Source organism: Triticum urartu, unplaced genomic scaffold, assembly GCF_056163025.1.
Source record: "Triticum urartu cultivar PI428250 unplaced genomic scaffold, HENAU_Tu73 scaffold2, whole genome shotgun sequence".
NCBI classification, from domain to species: domain Eukaryota; kingdom Viridiplantae; phylum Streptophyta; class Magnoliopsida; order Poales; family Poaceae; genus Triticum; species Triticum urartu.
This window is the reverse complement of record NW_028260368.1, coordinates 3,859,189-3,879,336: the sequence shown is the minus strand read 5'-3', so window position 1 is coordinate 3,879,336 and position 20,148 is coordinate 3,859,189. Positions and strand designations below refer to the sequence as shown.

The following is a 20,148-nucleotide window of genomic DNA, read 5'->3' as shown; positions in this document are numbered from 1 at the left end:
CTTAGGAGTCAGTACATAAAGATTTAATTTCATTTCTTCGATTTGTTCTCCTCTTCTAAGGTTATAGCTTTCGTGCTAGCTTCATCGATGTTACCCACCAAATAAAAAGCCTGTTCAGGTAGGCCGTCTAATTCTCCGGAAAGGATTAGTTGAAATCCCCTAATAGTTTCCGCAAGAGCAACATACTTTCCTGGAGAACCAGTAAAAACTTCTGCCACAAAGAACGGTTGTGATAAGAAACGCTCAATTTTTCTTGCTCTTGCTACAGTTAAACGATCCTCTTCCGATAATTCATCCAAGCCAAGAATTGCGATAATGTCCTGAAGTTCTTTGTAACGTTGTAAAGTTTCCTTAACTCTTTGCGCAGTTTCATAATGTTCGTTGCCAACGATCCGAGGCTGTAACATAGTCGAGGTTGAATCTAAAGGATCTACTGCTGGATAAATACCCTTGGAAGCTAATCCTCTGGAAAGTACGGTAGTAGCATCCAAATGTGCAAATGTTGTGGCAGGGGCAGGGTCGGTCAAATCGTCTGCAGGTACATAAACTGCTTGAATCGAAGTTATAGATCCCTTTTTAGTAGAAGCAATTCTTTCTTGCAAAGAACCCATTTCTGTACTAAGAGTAGGTTGATAACCCACTGCGGAGGGCATTCTCCCTAATAAAGCGGATACCTCTGATCCTGCTTGAACAAAACGAAAGATATTATCGATAAATAAAAGCACGTCTTGCTTATTAACATCTCGGAAATATTCCGCCATAGTTAGGGCAGTTAAACCAACTCTCATACGAGCTCCCGGTGGTTCATTCATTTGGCCATAGACTAGAGCTACCTTTGATTCCTCAATATTTTTTTCATTAATTACTCCGGATTCCTTCATTTCCATATAAAGATCATTTCCTTCACGAGTCCGTTCCCCTACTCCACCGAATACGGATACGCCCCCATGAGCTTTAGCAATGTTATTGATTAATTCCATGATCAGTACTGTTTTACCTACTCCAGCCCCCCCAAATAGTCCTATTTTTCCTCCACGTCGATAAGGAGCTAAAAGATCGACGACCTTAATACCTGTTTCAAAGATGGATAATTTCGTATCTAACTCGATAAAGGCAGGCGCAGATCTATGAATAGGGAACGTTGCACTACTATCTACAGGACCCAAATTGTCAACAGGCTCCCCAAGAACGTTGAAAATTCGTCCGAGAGTAGCTCCACCGACCGGAACACTGAGAGGAGCTCCCGTGTCAATCACTTCCATTCCTCTCATCAACCCGTCCGTAGCACTCATAGCTACAGCTCTAACTCGATTATTTCCTAATAATTGTTGTACCTCACAAGTCACATTAATTTGCTTATCGGCAGTGTCTCTACTCTGGACTACCAAAGCGTTATAAATATAAGGTAACTTGCCTGGGGGAAAAGTGACATCCAGCACGGGTCCAATAATTTGATCGATACGACCTGTACTTTTTTCTTCAATTGTGGAAACCCCGGGAGGAGAAGTAGTAGGATTGGTTCTCATAATTATCACATAATTAAAAAAAAGGAATTTGTCGAAATTTTTCTTTTTTTATTGTTGAATAATGCCAAATCAAATCAAAAAAAATCCAAAAGTAAAAAGGAAATGAATTAGTTAATTCAATAAGAGAGAAAAGGGGACCAGGACTTGATTTCGTTGCCCAAGCGAATCCCATTCAATCGTTTACTCATGGAATGAGTCCATTGGAAAGTTCAATCAATCTTTTTTTTCATATACATTTTGCCTTTTGTGGAGGATCTGTGCCTACTCTACTTTCCTATCTAGGACTTCGATATACAAAATATATACTACTGTGAAGCATAGATTGCTGTCAACAAAGAATTTTATTAGTATTTAGTTAGGTATTTGCATTCAAAATAAGAAAAGAGAACTATTAAGAACTTGTAAAATAAGGATTAGGAATTAATTTGGGTTGCGCTATATCTATCAAAGAGTATACAATAATTATGGATTTGGTAAATCAAATCCATGGTTTAATAACGAACCGTGTTAACTTACCATAACAACAACTCAATTCCTATCGAATTCCTATATTGGAATTCCTATAGGATAGAACATACACAGGGTGTACGCATTATATATGAATGAAACATATTCATTAACCTAAGCATGCCCTCAATTTTCTTTAATGAGTTGATATTATATTAATTGAATATCCTTTTTGTTTTACGAGATTTTTGCTAAAGTTTCATTTACGCCTAATTAACATCGAGTAGACCCTGTTATTGTGAGAATTCTTAATTCAAGAGTTATAGGGAGGGACTTATGTCACCACAAACAGAAACTAAAGCAGGTGTTGGATTTCAAGCTGGTGTTAAAGATTATAAATTGACTTACTACACCCCAGAGTATGAAACTAAGGATACTGATATCTTGGCAGCATTCCGAGTAAGTCCTCAGCCTGGGGTTCCGCCCGAAGAAGCAGGGGCTGCAGTAGCTGCCGAATCTTCTACTGGTACATGGACAACTGTTTGGACTGATGGACTTACCAGTCTTGATCGTTACAAAGGACGATGCTATCACATCGAGCCTGTTGCTGGGGAAGACAACCAATGGATCTGTTATGTAGCTTATCCATTAGACCTATTTGAAGAGGGTTCCGTTACTAACATGTTTACTTCCATTGTAGGTAACGTATTTGGTTTCAAAGCCCTACGTGCTCTACGTTTGGAGGATCTACGAATTCCCCCTACTTATTCAAAAACTTTCCAAGGCCCGCCTCATGGTATCCAAGTTGAAAGAGATAAGTTGAACAAGTACGGTCGTCCTTTATTGGGATGTACTATTAAACCAAAATTGGGATTATCCGCAAAAAATTATGGTAGAGCGTGTTATGAGTGTCTACGTGGTGGACTTGATTTTACCAAAGATGATGAAAACGTAAACTCACAACCATTTATGCGCTGGAGAGACCGTTTTGTCTTTTGTGCCGAAGCTATTTATAAATCACAGGCCGAAACCGGTGAAATCAAGGGGCATTACTTGAATGCGACTGCGGGTACATGTGAAGAAATGATTAAGAGAGCTGTATTTGCAAGAGAATTAGGGGTTCCTATTGTAATGCATGACTACTTAACTGGGGGATTCACCGCAAATACTACTTTGGCTCATTATTGCCGCGACAATGGCCTACTTCTTCACATTCACCGTGCAATGCATGCAGTTATTGATAGACAGAAAAATCATGGTATGCATTTCCGTGTATTAGCTAAAGCATTGCGTATGTCTGGGGGAGATCATATCCACTCCGGTACAGTAGTAGGTAAGTTAGAAGGGGAACGCGAAATGACTTTAGGTTTTGTTGATTTATTGCGCGATGATTTTATTGAAAAAGATCGTGCTCGCGGTATCTTTTTCACTCAGGACTGGGTATCCATGCCAGGTGTTATACCGGTAGCTTCAGGTGGTATTCATGTTTGGCATATGCCAGCTCTGACCGAAATCTTTGGGGACGATTCTGTATTACAATTTGGTGGAGGAACTTTAGGACATCCTTGGGGAAATGCACCTGGTGCAGCAGCTAATCGAGTGGCTTTAGAAGCCTGTGTACAAGCTCGTAACGAAGGGCGCGATCTTGCTCGCGAAGGTAATGAAATTATCCGAGCAGCTTGCAAATGGAGTCCTGAACTAGCCGCAGCTTGTGAAGTATGGAAGGCGATCAAATTCGAGTTCGAGCCGGTAGATACTATTGATTAACTAGATAAAACTAAAGATAAAGAAGGTATAAATAAAAAAGAAACGAAATAAAAAGAGAAAAAAATCAGTTATGAAATGCAGTAATTCTTCTTTATTCTTCTAATTGATTGCAATTAAACTCGGCTCAATCTTTTTTAGAAAAAAAAGATTGAGCCGAATAAAAATAGATCATGATATGATCATGAGACTTGACAAATTGAGATTCGTCTATTCTATATATCTAGAATATATATATTAAGGTATAATACAATAAAGAAATACAAATAAAATAATAAAATAATAAAATATAGTATTATCATATGATAATGATAATGGAATCAAATACGCAGTATTTACAGAAAAAAGTCTTCGTTTATTGGGAAAGAATCAATATACTTTTAATGTCGAATCGGGATTCACTAAGACAGAAATAAAGCATTGGGTCGAACTCTTCTTTGGTGTTAAGGTGGTAGCTGTGAATAGCCATCGACTACCTGGAAAAGGTAGAAGAATAGGACCTATTCTGGGCCATACAATGCATTACAGACGTATGATCATTACCCTTCAACCGGGTTATTCTATTCCACTTCTAGATAGAGAAAAAAACTAAAGGAGAATGAATGAAAAAAGACATAGTTTGGAAGTTAGACCTTTTTATAGGACTCTCTTTCAATTTCAAAAAAGAGGACGTTTGAAACTTTTAACAGGCGTAATCGTGAGTCAACAAGTGACTCGAACTGTGTGTAAAAAAAGAAGCATTTTTTTTTTTTCAAAATGCTAGAACTAGATAAGGAAGTTTTCTATAACCTTGAGAAAAAGGATAAAAAGGTAGTTTTTTTTTAGTTTATGACTCCGATCAAGAGCGAGAAATCCTTGATTTGGGATTGGACATAGAACCTGGACCCATCGTAGAGACGTTTAGTTCAAAAGAAAGGATCGTATCCTGATGGTAAGAATTATACTTTCGTGGAAATACAGCGCTATAGACTTCAATGCGGTAGAGTAGACGTTTTGTTTCTAATTTTTCTGGACCAAACCTCCGCTCCGACCCAACGATACAATGAATTTTTTCTGTTCATATTCATAAATAAAAAAGATTCGGAATCGCAATGCTACTATATGCGTCCAGAGGAGTATTTGGAATAATATTCTTCTATAATCCATTATTGCGGGGGGTCTTACTAACAGGGCTTCGCTGCACGGGACAGGTCTTCGTCGAAAAGCTAACTCCACCCGGCATTTTCATACCCTTTCTTTGGGTGGTATATCGCCTTTTAAAGTCTAAGAGGGTAGTAGGGGATCTATAGTAGGTAAGATAATTTGCCCTTTGATTTTGATTGAATATACTATTTTTCCGCCTTTACCACGCATTATTGTATGCGCTTCTAGAGAAGTATGTATGCAGGAAGTAAATTCTAACCGCTTTCTTTTGAATCCAATTTCAAATTAGATTAGAAAGATAGAAAGGCCATGAGGATGGGAAAATCAAAATAAAATCTTTTTAATTAGTTCTCCTTTTTTGGAATTTTCTTATTATCCTTTCATTTTTTTTACAGAATATTTTTCAAACTAAAAATAAAAAATACAATACAATAGTCAATATTCCTTATAATAGATATACTTAATTATATCATAAGAATCTTAAGATATTTTTCGACTAGATAGAAATAGTAAATTTGAATTGAGACACCTATTCCATGACGGATTTAAACTTACCTTCTATTTTCGTGCCTTTAGTAGGCTTAGTATTTCCGGCAATTGCAATGACTTCTTTATTTCTTTATGTGCAAAAAAATAAGATTGTCTAGTATTTTTTAGTGTAAGTAATATAATATGGTAGGGTATGTGGCTTTTTCTACACACACTTTCTACACACAAATGAAAAACGGTTATGGATGCGGATATAGGCTACGAGCATAAATGCATGAATATGCAGAGCCAGGTATAGCGAGTTTTATTTTATTTATTTTAATTGAATCAACGAATATTTTTTGAATAGAAAGTCAATGTATCTAACCTATTATTTCACAGGAGTACTAGTTGCTGAAGGCGATTTCAGAATCAAAAAAAGTAAAGTCAAAATTATTTAGCTTATTCTCTCAATTTCAATCGACCGCTGCTGGATTTAGTATATCTAATATGAATTGGCGATCAGAACACATATGGGTAGAACTTCTAAAAGGTTCTCGAAAAAGGGGTAATTTTTTCTGGGCCTGTATTCTTTTTCTAGGTTCACTAGGATTCTTATCGGTTGGGATTTCCAGTTATCTTGGTAAGAATATTATATCTATACTTCCATCTCAAGAAATTCTTTTTTTTCCGCAGGGGGTCGTGATGTCTTTCTACGGAATCGCAGGCCTATTCATTAGCTCCTACTTGTGGTGTACTATTTTGTGGAATGTAGGTAGTGGTTATGACCGATTCGATAGAAAAGAGGGAATAGTGTGCATTTTTCGTTGGGGATTCCCTGGAATAAAACGTCGCGTCTTCCTTCGATTCCTTATGCGGGATATCCAATCAATTAGAATTCAGGTTAAAGAGGGTCTTTATCCTCGTCGTATTCTTTATATGGAAATCCGGGGCCAGGGGATCATTCCCTTGACTCGTACTGATGATAAATTTTTTACTCCACGAGAAATTGAACAAAAAGCTGCCGAATTGGCCTATTTCTTGCGCGTACCAATTGAAGTATTTTGAGGTATCTTTTTTGAACTGAGTTGAATGAAGAAAAGAAGAATTGGAAGAAGAAAAGTTTTCTCAACACAGGGAGGAAGTCCCTTCTAAATTGGATTTGTTATTGTAAGGGGATTTTTAAGTATTTATCTAAAGGAAGGAACAAACGAGGATAAGAGAAATTTGCTTTTAATTTTTTTTTATCCAAGTTAGATATATCGCATACTATTCTTCCTTTTTCATCCGAAAGGGCTTTTTTTTTATTCTATTTCACTATTTCATTCCATCTAGATCTAAGAAAGAACCCAATGCACTGAAATTCCACTAATAACTAATATACAAAAAAGAAGAATAGATACAGGGTATCAAACCTATAGAGTTTTTGCTTCAAAGAAATAGAAATATCATGAAATAGAAATATCATCATATAGAGTCAGGGAATGGAATAGAGTCAGCGAATGAAGCATATTCATTAACAACTCCATTTACAGATCAAAAATGAAAAAAAAGAAAGCATTGCCTTCTTTACTATATCTTGTATTTATCGTACTTTTGCCTTGGGGGGTCTCTTCCTCATTTAACAAATGTCTGGAACTTTGGATTAAGAATTGGTGGAATACCAGGCAATCCGAAACTCTCTTAACTGATATTCAAGAGAAAAGGATTCTAGAAAGATTCATAGAATTAGAAGAACTTTCTCTCTTGGACGAGATGATAAAAGGGAAACTAAAGACACATGTACAAAAACCTCCTACAGGAATACACAAGGAAATAATACAATGGGTCAAAATAAATAATGAGGATCATCTCCATACCATTTTGCATTTCTCGACAAATATAATCTGTTTGGCTATTCTAAGTGGTTCTTTTTTTCTGGGTAAAGAGGAACTTGTCATTTTGAATTCTTGGGTTCAGGAATTCTTCTATAATTTAAATGACTCAATAAAAGCTTTTTTTATTCTTTTAGTTACTGATTTTTTTGTTGGATTTCACTCCACCCGTGGTTGGGAACTAGTAATTCGTTGGGTCTACAACGATTTTGGATGGGCTCCTAACGAGCTTATTTTCACTATTTTTGTTTGTAGTTTTCCAGTAATTCTAGATACATGTTTGAAATTTTGGGTCTTTTTTTGTTTAAATCGTCTATCTCCTTCGCTTGTAGTCATTTATCATTCAATTAGTGAAGCATAAATTCATTTGATCTCCCGATATTAATATTAATCAAATTAGCAAGCATCTTTTTTTAGAAAGAAAGCCCTTTTCCATTTTAGCAAAATTCTTTCTATTTATACCTACTTTAAGGTATTCATCATTGCAGTACAACTGTTGCAGTAGAATGACAACAGATTCGTGTATAGGGAACTAGATTAGCTTAGCTACCTATCTAATTTATTGTAGAAATTCTGGGATCTGCGATTGGACATGGAAAATAGAAATACTTTTTCTTGGGTAAAGGAACAGATAACTCGATCGATTTCTGTATCGATCATGATATACGTAATAACTCGGACATCTATTTCAAATGCATATCCCATTTTTGCGCAGCAGGGTTATGAAAACCCACGAGAAGCAACTGGACGAATTGTATGTGCCAATTGCCATTTAGCTAGCAAGCCCGTCGATATTGAAGTTCCCCAAGCTGTGCTTCCCGATACTGTATTTGAAGCAGTTCTTCGAATTCCTTATGATATGCAATTGAAACAAGTTCTTGCTAATGGAAAAAAGGGAGGGTTGAATGTAGGTGCTGTTCTTATTTTGCCCGAGGGATTCGAATTAGCGCCGCCCGATCGTATTTCCCCTGAGTTAAAAGAAAAGATAGGAAATCTTGCTTTTCAGAGTTATCGTCCCGATAAAAAAAACATTCTTGTGATAGGCCCTGTTCCCGGTAAGAAATATAGTGAAATTGTCTTTCCCATTCTTTCCCCTGATCCTGCTACGAAGAAAGATGCTCATTTCTTAAAATATCCCATATATGTAGGGGGAAACCGAGGAAGAGGACAGATCTATCCTGATGGTAGCAAGAGTAACAATACAGTCTATAATGCTACGTCAACAGGTATAGTAAGAAAAATACTACGTAAAGAAAAGGGGGGGTATGAAATATCCATAGTTGATGCATCAGATGGACGCCAAGTGATTGATATTATACCTCCCGGACCAGAACTTCTTGTTTCAGAGGGGGAATCCATCAAGCTTGATCAACCATTAACAAGCAATCCTAATGTGGGAGGTTTTGGTCAGGGGGACGCAGAAATCGTGCTTCAGGATCCATTACGTGTCCAAGGCCTTTTGTTCTTCTTCGCATCCGTTATTTTGGCACAAGTTTTTTTGGTTCTCAAAAAGAAACAGTTTGAAAAGGTTCAATTGTACGAAATGAATTTCTAGGTCCCGGGATTTCTTACCATCAAGTTGGTAAAAAGCCTCGATTTATTGGCAATTGCTAGAATTATCTATGATCTATTTTGGAAATCCTTTTTTTGTTTAGACTGCTTTTTGTTTATGAGATGTCTGGAATTCCTTATTTATATCCCATGCAAAAGAAGAGAATCCAAGGCAAAGGCGAGAACAATCAAATTAAAATTTCTTCTTTTTCGGAGGGATTGCAGGTCTTCTTAATCGTCTATTCGGCACAAGAAAAAGCCTTTTTCTTGTGCCGATTCTTCTTGTATCAAAATAAGAATCCTTTTTCTTCCTAATTCGTCAAAGATTACTATTTCTTCTTTATTCGGGTCTGTCTCTTGGACCTCTTTTTCTTTTGCTTAGGTTTAGCCGAGGTAGTGGACAAACAGAGGGGAAGAAAATATGGCGGGGGAAAAATTTCTTGTGATTGTGAGCAAATTGCTTGGCTTGTTTAATTAAGTTCAACTTCAAATTTACAGAAATTTTGCAAAAAAAAAGTAAACTCTTCCATTGAAGGTTTTTTTATTTTTAGGCTAGTTGAATAGTTTTGATTAAGGTTTTATTAGTTTATTACTCGAAACTAAATCAAGGATTTTCAGGATACTTCCTTCGTGGAATAAGATATTGGATCCTCGAGTGATCTCTTTTTCTTGTTGCTTCATAAGAGTGAATCGAATAGATTCAATTCGCGTTATAAGAGTAAAATAAAAATTCCGCGGGTCCTTTCCGCTCTAATCAGATAAAGGGGGGTAAGGACCCGCTAAGCTCCTACTTTTTCATGTTTACAATCTGGTCCCTCCGATTACTATAGAGATGAACCCAATCCAGAATATGAACCATAAAAGAAAACACCTACTAAACCAATCACAGCAATACCAGCTACAGTACCTATCAGCCAAAGAGGAATTCTTCCAGTAGTATCGGCCATTTCCCCTACTTTCCTCCACATTTTATCAATTGGTCATGCTAGAGACAAAAACAGTCATGGGTAGTTATAAGGATGGTATCCTTCCAAATGGGATAAGAGAATTCTTATTAGTCTCTTTCTTTCTCTCAATTGAAGAAGTAATTGGAAAATAAAACAGCAAGTACAAAAATGAGTAATAAACCCCAGTATAGACTGGTACGATTCAATTCAACATTTTGTTCATTCGGGTTTGATTGTGTCATAGTTCTATAGTTGGAATTTGTTTTATCGTTGGATGAACTGCATTGCTGATATTGATCCCAAGAAAAAAACAGTAGGTACAGCTAGTCCGTGAATAGCCAGCCATCGCACTGTAAAAATAGGATAGGTTCGATCTATGGTCATTGAGGGCCTCCTAAAAGGATCTACTAAATTCATCGAGTTGTTCTAAAGAATCAAAACGGTCGGTTATTAACGGAATTCCTTGTCGGCTTTCCGTGAAATACTCGTTTGGCCTAGGACTTCCAAACACGTCATAAGCTAAACCCGTACTGACAAATAACCAACCCGCAATGAATAGGGAAGGTATAGTAATGCTATGAATAACCCAGTATCGAATACTGGTAATAATATCAGCAAAAGAACGTTCTCCCGTGCTTCCAGACATGCTGAACTCCCAAAATTTTTGTACATTCAAAAAAGGAATTGATTCCGTAAAAGATGGGATCGACCAGTAAATAGAAAATTACTGATATTTCATCCTTGTGAGATTGTCAATTTTGTACCAAAGGTGTATTTTGAGTATACCGAATTAGTATAGCTATCCTTCCTATGGCACAGCAATCTGGTTTTGCCTGGTTCCGAAACATAATTACTTTTTTATTTTTTTTTTGTCTATAGGTAAGCTATATGTTATTCAAGGCATCAATAGAAAACCCCATTTTTGTAGGTTCTACTTACTTTTCATTGGCTTCGGAATAATAGAGTAATTCGGAATAGCAGCCAAAATCTTGGGAAAATCTAAGTTAATGATCAATAGGTTTGGATAAATAATTTAGGAAGGATATTCTCATACTGACACAATACAAGGACAAGTATATGTGAAATCTATCCTTTCATAATTCGTAATTCATCCTTGTATTGTTTGTTGGATTAGGTCTAACTTTCTTGACCAAACTGCGAGCGCGGAACTTTACGAGATGAAATAGGGAAAGACAGAAGATAGAATAGAACTTAAAAGGATAATTGAAGTGACTCGTCTTCGAATCTACTTTGGTTGGAGTTCGAAAAAGGAATAAAAATAAAGTAAATTCAAGGAAGAGCTTTCTTTTTTTTTTTTTTTTAACAGCCCCTTGGCAGGTCGTGGAATGCTTTTGTTCTCCTCTTATTCCATATGGAATACAATCAGTTAAAATAAGAAGGAATAGGGGAATATTCGATCGTTCACTCCAAAAAGAGGGTCCTATTGAAAAAGAAATTATCCAAAATAGAAAGAAGTTTTTTTTTTCAAATTCAATTGTTTATTTATCTCTTATTCAAAAATTTCCCTGAAAATTGAATTTCTTTTTTTCATTCAATGGGGTTAGATGATCTAGTTCTTAATATTATTACTTTACTCAATTGACAAATTCCACAACAAATCTCTTGATTCGGAATTAGGGACTCATGTATCATCTGATGAATCCACTTTCTTTTACACTTCTGTATCTTACTCTATCTTGTTTTTTAGTATTATCTAAAATAACTGATGAATTATGAATTTTCCATAACTTAGGTAAATGCTTTACCAACATATGTAGTGTAGTAAAAAAAAATAAATGGAATTTAACTCTTTCATGCTTACTTTAACTAGTTATTTTGGTTTTCTACTGGCTGCTTTAACTATAACCCCAGCTCTATTTATTGGCTTGAACAAGATACGCCTTATTTGAATTGACTGAATAATTATAATTCAGAAAAGAAAAATCTTTCTTTGGGATTCCTGGCATTCTACGACTCTTTTCCAGACTAATTAGGAATTCTTTTCTTGGTCATTGAGATTCGTGGATAATTTAGAGTACTATTTAGGGATAGATCGTACCTCTTTTTTTATCCCCTCGAACAAATCGAAATGATTGAAGTTTTTCTATTTGGAATCGTCTTAGGCCTAATTCCTATTACTTTAGCGGGATTATTCGTGACTGCGTATTTGCAATACAGGCGTGGGGATCAGTTGGATCTTTGATTGAGTCATTTTTTTTTTTTGATTGACCTCCTCCAGACCAGAGAGGAGGTCAAATTGAAATTGGAGTTACAATTCAATTTTGTTAAGTTATTTTACTCTGCTTCGACATAAAATAGATGGAATCACGCTCTGTAGGATTTGAACCTACGACATCGGGTTTTGGAGACCCGCGTTCTACCGAACTGAACTAAGAGCGCTTTCATTCATTCAAAAAGAAAATCTTTTTCTATTCCTAATGTATCTCACGTACGTATAGTCTCCACAAATTCAAGTTATACCCACTTTACTTTAATTGATCTCGTCGCTACTGCCTATAAAGAAGAAAGAAGTAATAGGTAGGGATGACAGGATTTGAACCTGTGACATTTTGTACCCAAAACAAACGCGCTACCAAGCTGCGCTACATCCCTTTTCCAAATTAAATTGTTGTACAATGCCATTGTACACAATTCCTGTCTTCTTTTCCACATCATAATTTTCTTCTTCTTTCTTTCTCTATCTATATATAGAACCCTCGTGTCATTTCTTCTTTTTGGTCTCATATAATTAAGGAATTATATACATATAAAATCCAATATAATTTCGCCTATAAAAGAAGGATTACTTTTCCTTGGTAATATATAGGAAGAAGGGGTCATCTTTTTCTTTTTTAGGGATAGGAAAATTTCGTCGATATGGTTCATTTTATATATAGCATAACAATCTTGGGCAAGAGTTTATGATCATATATGTATTCCAACAAGGAAGGAGGATTTTCAATGCGGGATATAAAAACATATCTCTCTGTAGCACCCGTGCTAAGTACTCTATGGTTTGGTGCTTTAGCAGGTTTATTGATAGAAATTAATCGTTTATTCCCAGATGCTTTGTCATTCCCTTTTTTTTAATTCTAGTTATTGCTATGGGAGGGATAGATTTCTTCGTGATATGACAAAATTTGATCCTTTTCAATCTTTTTTTAGTATCGGAAGGAAAAAGAAAGAAAAGATGGATTGGGTTGAACCTCAGAGTCATTAAAAATTTGGTAAACCCCATTTTTGAAAATAGAAATTCAATTTAAAGGGGTACCCAAGCTAAATAAGGCCTCAGAAATCAGAGCATAGAAAAGGCGGGGCTGGCTAATTAAATGAAAGGATTTCGAACCAAAATCTTTGCTAATTCGACAAGGATTGTATTCTTTAATTATTTCTCTATTTTTTATTACTTAATTAAAGAATAAAAAAAAATTATTCTAATGAATTTTATTCTTCTTCTTCGGATTCAAAATAGAAGAATAAAAGAATAAGTAGAAGAATTAAGTTAAGTCAATCCAAAAAGAAAAGGAGGTTCATGGCCAAGGGAAAAGATGTTAGAATCAGAGTTATTTTGGAATGCATCAGTTGTGTTCGAAAAGGTGCCAATGAGGAATCGACGGGGATTTCTAGATATAGTACTCAAAAGAATCGCCACAATACACCCGGACAATTAGAATTCAAAAAATTTTGTCGTTATTGTCGCAAGCATACGACTCATCACGAAATAAAGAAATAGGAACATCGTGTGTTTGATCTTTCCAAACAACAGAAAGAGTAAGAACTTCATATTTAATATATAAAGAAAACATAGTATAGAATACAAAATACAAATCAACTCATCTGATTTCCGGTAGATATTATTTCATATGTATAGAGGGTATTCATATACTATAATATGAATCAAATAAGATATGGATCAAAGAAAAACTACTTCTTCTGGATCCTAAATTAATAAAATAAAGAAGTGTAATTTCAAATTTTCAAATTTTAAATAAGGAATAAATCATGTATACATCTAAACAACCTTTTCTTAAATCTAAGCAACCCTTTAGTAAATCCAAGCAAACTTTTAATAAATCCAAGCAACCCTTTCGTAAATCCAAGCAAACTTTTCGTAAATTCAAGCAACCTTTTCGTAAATCTAAACAACCTTTTCGTAGGCGTCCCCGGATTGGCCCGGGAGATCGAATTGATTATAGAAACATGAGTTTAATTAATAGATTTATTAGTGAACAAGGAAAAATATTATCGAGACGAATAAATAGATTAACCTTGAAACAACAACGATTAATTACTCTTGCTATAAAACAGGCTCGTATTTTATCTTTCTTACCGTTTCGTAACTATGAGAACGAAAAGCAATTTCAAGCCCAGTCAATTTCAATAATTACAGGTTCTAGACCCAGAAAAAATAGACATATTCCTCAATTAACGCAAAAGTACAATTCCAATCGAAACTTAAGAAACAACAACCAAAATTTAAGAAACAACAACCGGAACTTAAGTTCCGATTGTTGATGTTTTATTCGAATTCGAAAGGGCCAGACCTATATATATTATAAAGAAAGTAATCCAGCTCGTTGATTCCTACCACTTAATCTTAATTTATTGTATCTTCCCGGAGTTCCCTCTCCGGGAATTCATCTTTTATTATTCCAGTATATTACTTTATTTATACCTTTAATTGATGATCTTTATTTTATTGGAAATCGTGTAAAGATTATTTGGATTTGATACAGCTACTTGTGCAAGCATTTTACGATTAAGAATCAATTTCTTCTTGTACAGGTTGTGTATTAATTTACTATAACTATCGAATACTTTATATACCCGCGTTGCTGCGTTTATCCGAGTGATCCACAAACGACGAAAATCCCTCTTTTGCCTACCTCTATCTCGATGAGAGGAAACAAAAGCTCTTTTTACCTGTTGGGTAATCATTCGATTAAGTCTTAAATGAGCCCCTCTAAAGTTTGAGGCAAATGAACGCATTTTTGTTCGTCGTCTCCGGGCTATATATCCTCGCGGAACTCTGGTCATTGAATCAAATTAACCTTAATGAATAACTAATGATTTCTCTTCTTTTAGCCACCCTTTTTCTCATTAATAACAAAACTAATTATTCCGATATATAAAATATTAATTCCAATGGCTTTTGCTATAGTAACCTTCCCAACCACGATTTTTTATTCCACTCCGTTCAGTTATTTCTATACGAAATAACAAATTCATTCTAATAATACTAAAAAAAATAGTGGGTTCCATCGTTTCTATGGTTCCCTTTTAAACGGTGAGGCCCTCTCTATACACCGGAGCCCTTTCTTTCATCAAAAGGTATTGCGAACTTGTATAGTCCACATTCTTTGGCTCTACCTATCCATTATAGAGTAAATAGCTCTTTTCACAATAAGAGTTATCCATACAGTGACGGTATTTAATTATGAAAGTTGGCTAAGTAGCTGACCCTGTTAGTCCGTTCTTTTAAGATAAAGGAGCATAAGCCTTTTTCTTTTTATTACTATTTCCTCCGCTTAATGGATAACCATTTGCTACCAATGGGAGAATTGCTTCTTATTTCCAATTTAGATAATTGGATTTGCACCAAAGGAAACCATAAATTCCATATACCATAGAAATCTAGGATAGAGAAGCTATATCCTATTCATTGGTACTAATCATGGATACTTCAATTTTTTTTATATTTGTTTGAAGTCATGATCTGAACGAGTCGCACATACACCCTAGCACATGTTCCTCGACGCTGAGGGCATCCTTTAAGCGCGGCCGTTTTTCGAGCATTTCGTATTGGCTGTCTTGCGTTTCTAATAAGTTGTTTAACCGTCGGCATGTTGTATGTATATAGAAAAAAATGGATTGGTTTAGATCCATCTTAACCTGATGATTGCTCATCATGAAGTCTTTCTATTTTCTATTAAATCGAGGAAAACACGAATTTAGCTGTGAAATAACTTTACAAGAAATCCGGACACTACCAATCCTTAAACATTTCTGGAAACCACACTGGATCAGTATCGCAGTGCTTGTCAATCATTTCATCCCCTACAATATCGACAAGTCCATAAGCTTTGGCTTCGTCTGCTGACATAAAAACATCCCTTTCCATGTCTTCGGATACAACCCAAAAAGGCTTGCCTGTTCTTACTGCATAAACCCTTGTGATCATTTCGCGAACTTTGTGTAACTCTTCTACTTCTAGTAAAAATTCTGGTGTCCTTGCCCGATAATAAGCACTAGCAGGTTGGTGAAGCATAATCCTCGCGTGAGGGAATGCTATACGCTTGGTGGGTTCTCCTCCAAGCAGAATGAAGGACGCCATGGAGGCGGCTATTCCGAGGCATATTGTATATATATCTGGTGTCACCGTTTGCATCGTATCAAAAATAGCCATTCCTGAGATTAGCCACCCGCCTGGGGAGTTTATAAACAAAAAAATATCACTAATTCCATCTTCTATACTCAGATATACCATGAGACCTGTAATATGATTCGTGATCTCGCAACGAATCTCTTGACCTAAAAAAAGTGTCCTTTCTCGATACATAACATTGTATAAGTCAACCCAAGTCGCTTCTTCATCTCCAGGAATCCGGTAAGGTACTTTTGGAACACCAATGGGCATATTAGATTAATATTATTAAATTTAAGTAAGAAAACCACACTTTAATATGGAAACGTAAGAATGGAACAGAAAGAAAGAATCCGCAGTTTATTGTCTTAATTTTTATTCTTATTCTATATGAATATTATAGATTCTATTAATACGTAGATTGAAAGGTTATACATATAAGGAATGTAAGACAGATTGAATAAAGAAAAGGGAATGGGTGATTTGAATGCTAAACAAAGAGGGGTAGCGATCTATTCTTCGTTTTTTCCAAATTGGCCAAGTTACCCATTGCATATTGGCACTTATCGAGTATAGAATAGATCTGCTTCTCTTTCTTCTTATGAACAGAATTGGCTTCTTATTTTTAATGGAATGAAATAAATATTCGCGCTTTCTGACACAGAATCCCCTAGAAGGGTTAGGTACATAGGATATGGATAGTCTTTTTCAATGCGATAAAATAAAGCGACATCGTGTCTATTTTTCTTTGCTAAAGGGGTATTTCCATGGGTTTGCCTTGGTATCGTGTTCATACTGTCGTATTGAATGATCCGGGTCGATTGCTTGCGGTGCATATAATGCACACAGCTCTAGTTTCTGGTTGGGCTGGCTCAATGGCTTTATACGAATTAGCAGTTTTTGATCCCTCTGATCCTGTTCTGGATCCAATGTGGAGACAAGGTATGTTCGTAATTCCCTTCATGACTCGTTTAGGAATAACGGATTCGTGGGGTGGTTGGAGTATTTCAGGAGGAACTGTAACAAATCCGGGTATTTGGAGTTATGAAGGTGTGGCAGGTACGCATATTGTGTTTTCTGGCTTGTGTTTCTTGGCAGCGATCTGGCATTGGGTATATTGGGACCTAGAAATATTCTCTGATGAGCGGACGGGAAAACCCTCTTTGGATTTGCCCAAGATCTTTGGAATTCATTTATTTCTTGCAGGGGTGGCTTGCTTTGGCTTTGGGGCATTTCATGTAACGGGTTTGTATGGTCCTGGGATATGGGTATCCGATCCTTATGGACTAACTGGAAAAGTACAAGCTGTAAATCCAGCGTGGGGTGCAGAAGGTTTTGATCCTTTTGTTCCGGGGGGAATAGCTTCTCATCATATTGCTGCGGGTACATTGGGTATATTAGCGGGCTTATTCCATCTTAGTGTCCGTCCGCCTCAACGTCTATATAAAGGATTACGTATGGGCAATATTGAAACTGTACTTTCCAGTAGTATCGCTGCTGTTTTTTTTGCAGCTTTCGTAGTTGCTGGAACTATGTGGTATGGGTCAGCAACGACCCCAATCGAATTATTTGGGCCTACTCGTTATCAGTGGGATCAGGGATACTTTCAGCAAGAAATATATCGAAGAGTTAGCAATGGTTTAGCCGAAAATCTTAGTTTATCAGAAGCTTGGTCTAAAATTCCCGAAAAATTAGCCTTTTATGATTATATTGGTAATAATCCGGCAAAAGGGGGATTATTCAGAGCAGGCTCAATGGACAATGGGGATGGAATAGCTGTTGGATGGTTAGGACATCCCGTCTTTAGAGATAAAGAAGGACGTGAGCTTTTTGTACGCCGTATGCCTACTTTTTTTGAAACATTTCCGGTTGTTTTGGTAGATGAGGAGGGAATTGTTAGAGCAGACGTTCCTTTTAGAAGAGCAGAATCCAAATATAGTGTTGAACAAGTAGGTGTAACGGTGGAGTTCTATGGTGGCGAACTTAATGGAGTAAGTTATTCTGATCCTGCTACTGTAAAAAAATATGCGAGGCGTTCTCAATTAGGGGAAATTTTTGAATTAGACCGGGCTACTTTGAAATCTGATGGTGTTTTTCGCAGCAGTCCAAGGGGTTGGTTCACTTTTGGTCATGCTACCTTTGCTTTGCTCTTCTTTTTCGGACACATTTGGCATGGCGCTAGAACATTGTTCCGAGATGTTTTTGCTGGTATTGATCCAGATTTGGATGCTCAAGTGGAATTTGGAACATTCCAAAAAGTGGGAGATCCAACTACAAGGAAACAGGCAGTTTGATACACATTGTTATAGTATCTTTCACCTCTCTTTTTTGATTTGACATGGGAAACATCTCCCATCCTTTCTTTGACTCTTTTTCTTTCTTTATATGGGAAATTATCCCAAATGACAAATGAATAGGTGTGGAAGTTATAATTGTAAATAAACCAGGATCGAATCTATGGAAGCATTGGTTTATACGTTCCTTTTAGTTTCGACTTTAGGGATAATTTTTTTCGCTATCTTCTTCCGAGAACCACCTAAGGTTCCACCAACTCCAACTAAAAGAATAAAATAATTTCATTTAAGTAAGAAGTCCCCCTATCTGGGAGACTTCTTACTTAAATTAGTCTCCGTGTTCTTCGAATGGATCTCTTAATTGTTGAGAGGGTTGCCCAAACGCGGTATATAAGGCATACCCAGTAAAGCTTACAAGTAAACCAGATATGGAGATGGCGACTAAAGTTGCTGTTTCCATTTTTATAGAATTTCAAGATTACAATGGATCTACGAAAAGATCGTGTATTTACAACTACAACGGAATAGTATACAAAGTCAACACCAATGATTAAATAGAATTTATGGCTACACAAACCGTTGAAGATAGTTCTAAACCTAGGCCAAAACGAACTGGTGCAGGTAGTTTACTGAAACCCTTGAATTCGGAATATGGGAAAGTCGCCCCGGGTTGGGGGACTACTCCTTTTATGGGGATCGCAATGGCTTTATTCGCTATATTCCTATCTATCATTTTAGAAATTTATAATTCTTCCGTTTTACTGGACGGAATTTTAACCAATTAGGTTTCTACTAACTAAAACTAGGAAGTCAGAGTTTTTCCATCCAAAAAAGCCTTTCTAGTTTAAGATCTACATTTCTAGATATTATGGTAGTTCGACCGCGGAATTTTTTTGTTTCGGTATCTCTGGAATATGAGTGTGTGACTTGTTAGAATTGATCCTATTGATAATACATAGAAAGGGCCTGTTATCTCTATCAAGATGATTCTAATTCGTCAGATATTATTTATTCTAGTATCTGGAACACGAAATAGATAGAGTGGATCAAAAAAAAATGGAACTATGATTCATACTCACTATTAAGACCTCGCAACCAGACTGAAAAATTCAAGTAGTTCTTAAATAAAAATAAAAAAGAAATTTTCTTCCTTCCAATTTTGTTTGCCCAAAAGACAACTTTTTTTCTCTCGATTTTGTCGAGTCATTACACTGATTCAATAAATGATTATCAAGCGGTTCTTATTCGAAGAACCCTTGCCTTTTGTTTAGCTTGAGACTAAATCATCGTGGCTCTAGTATGAATCTAAGGTTTTAATTGAACTGATTCATAGGATCTCAACAAGATAATTTCTATATTACGCATAAAAAAACAAATCCTTTATAGGGAAGAGAAAAGTCAAGAAGCCTCTAATGACCAACATAAGGGAAAGGAAGAAAGAAAGACGCGCCAACTTGAGATTTTTTGGCATTATCATCACAAAGAAGATATTCCGGATTTTTCTTATTTGATATCTTCAAGGCAAATCGACCCAATTCAGTGGCTGATGAAGTTTTGAACCTTTTTTCTAATATTCGTTGAAAATTTTTGTGTTTCTGCTTGAGCCGTACGAGATGAAATTTTCATATACGGCTCTTAGAGGGGGACTCGGGTTAGTTACCTATCTCAATAAAGTATATGATTGGTTTGAGGAACGTCTTGAGATTCAGGCAATTGCAGATGATATAACTAGTAAATATGTTCCTCCCCATGTCAACATATTTTATTGTT

General features: G+C 36.1%; 2 non-coding genes across 2 annotated transcripts; both read right to left on the bottom strand.

The window, feature by feature from the left end:
* Nucleotides 1–12,046: 12,046 nt before the first annotated feature.
* On the bottom strand, nucleotides 12,047–12,120 carry TRNAW-CCA (transfer RNA tryptophan (anticodon CCA)). Its single transcript has one exon. It is a non-coding gene; the product is annotated as a tRNA-Trp (tRNA).
* Nucleotides 12,121–12,259: 139 nt separating this feature from the next.
* On the bottom strand, nucleotides 12,260–12,333 carry TRNAP-UGG (transfer RNA proline (anticodon UGG)). The gene has a single exon. It is a non-coding gene; the product is annotated as a tRNA-Pro (tRNA).
* Nucleotides 12,334–20,148: the final 7,815 nt, after the last annotated feature.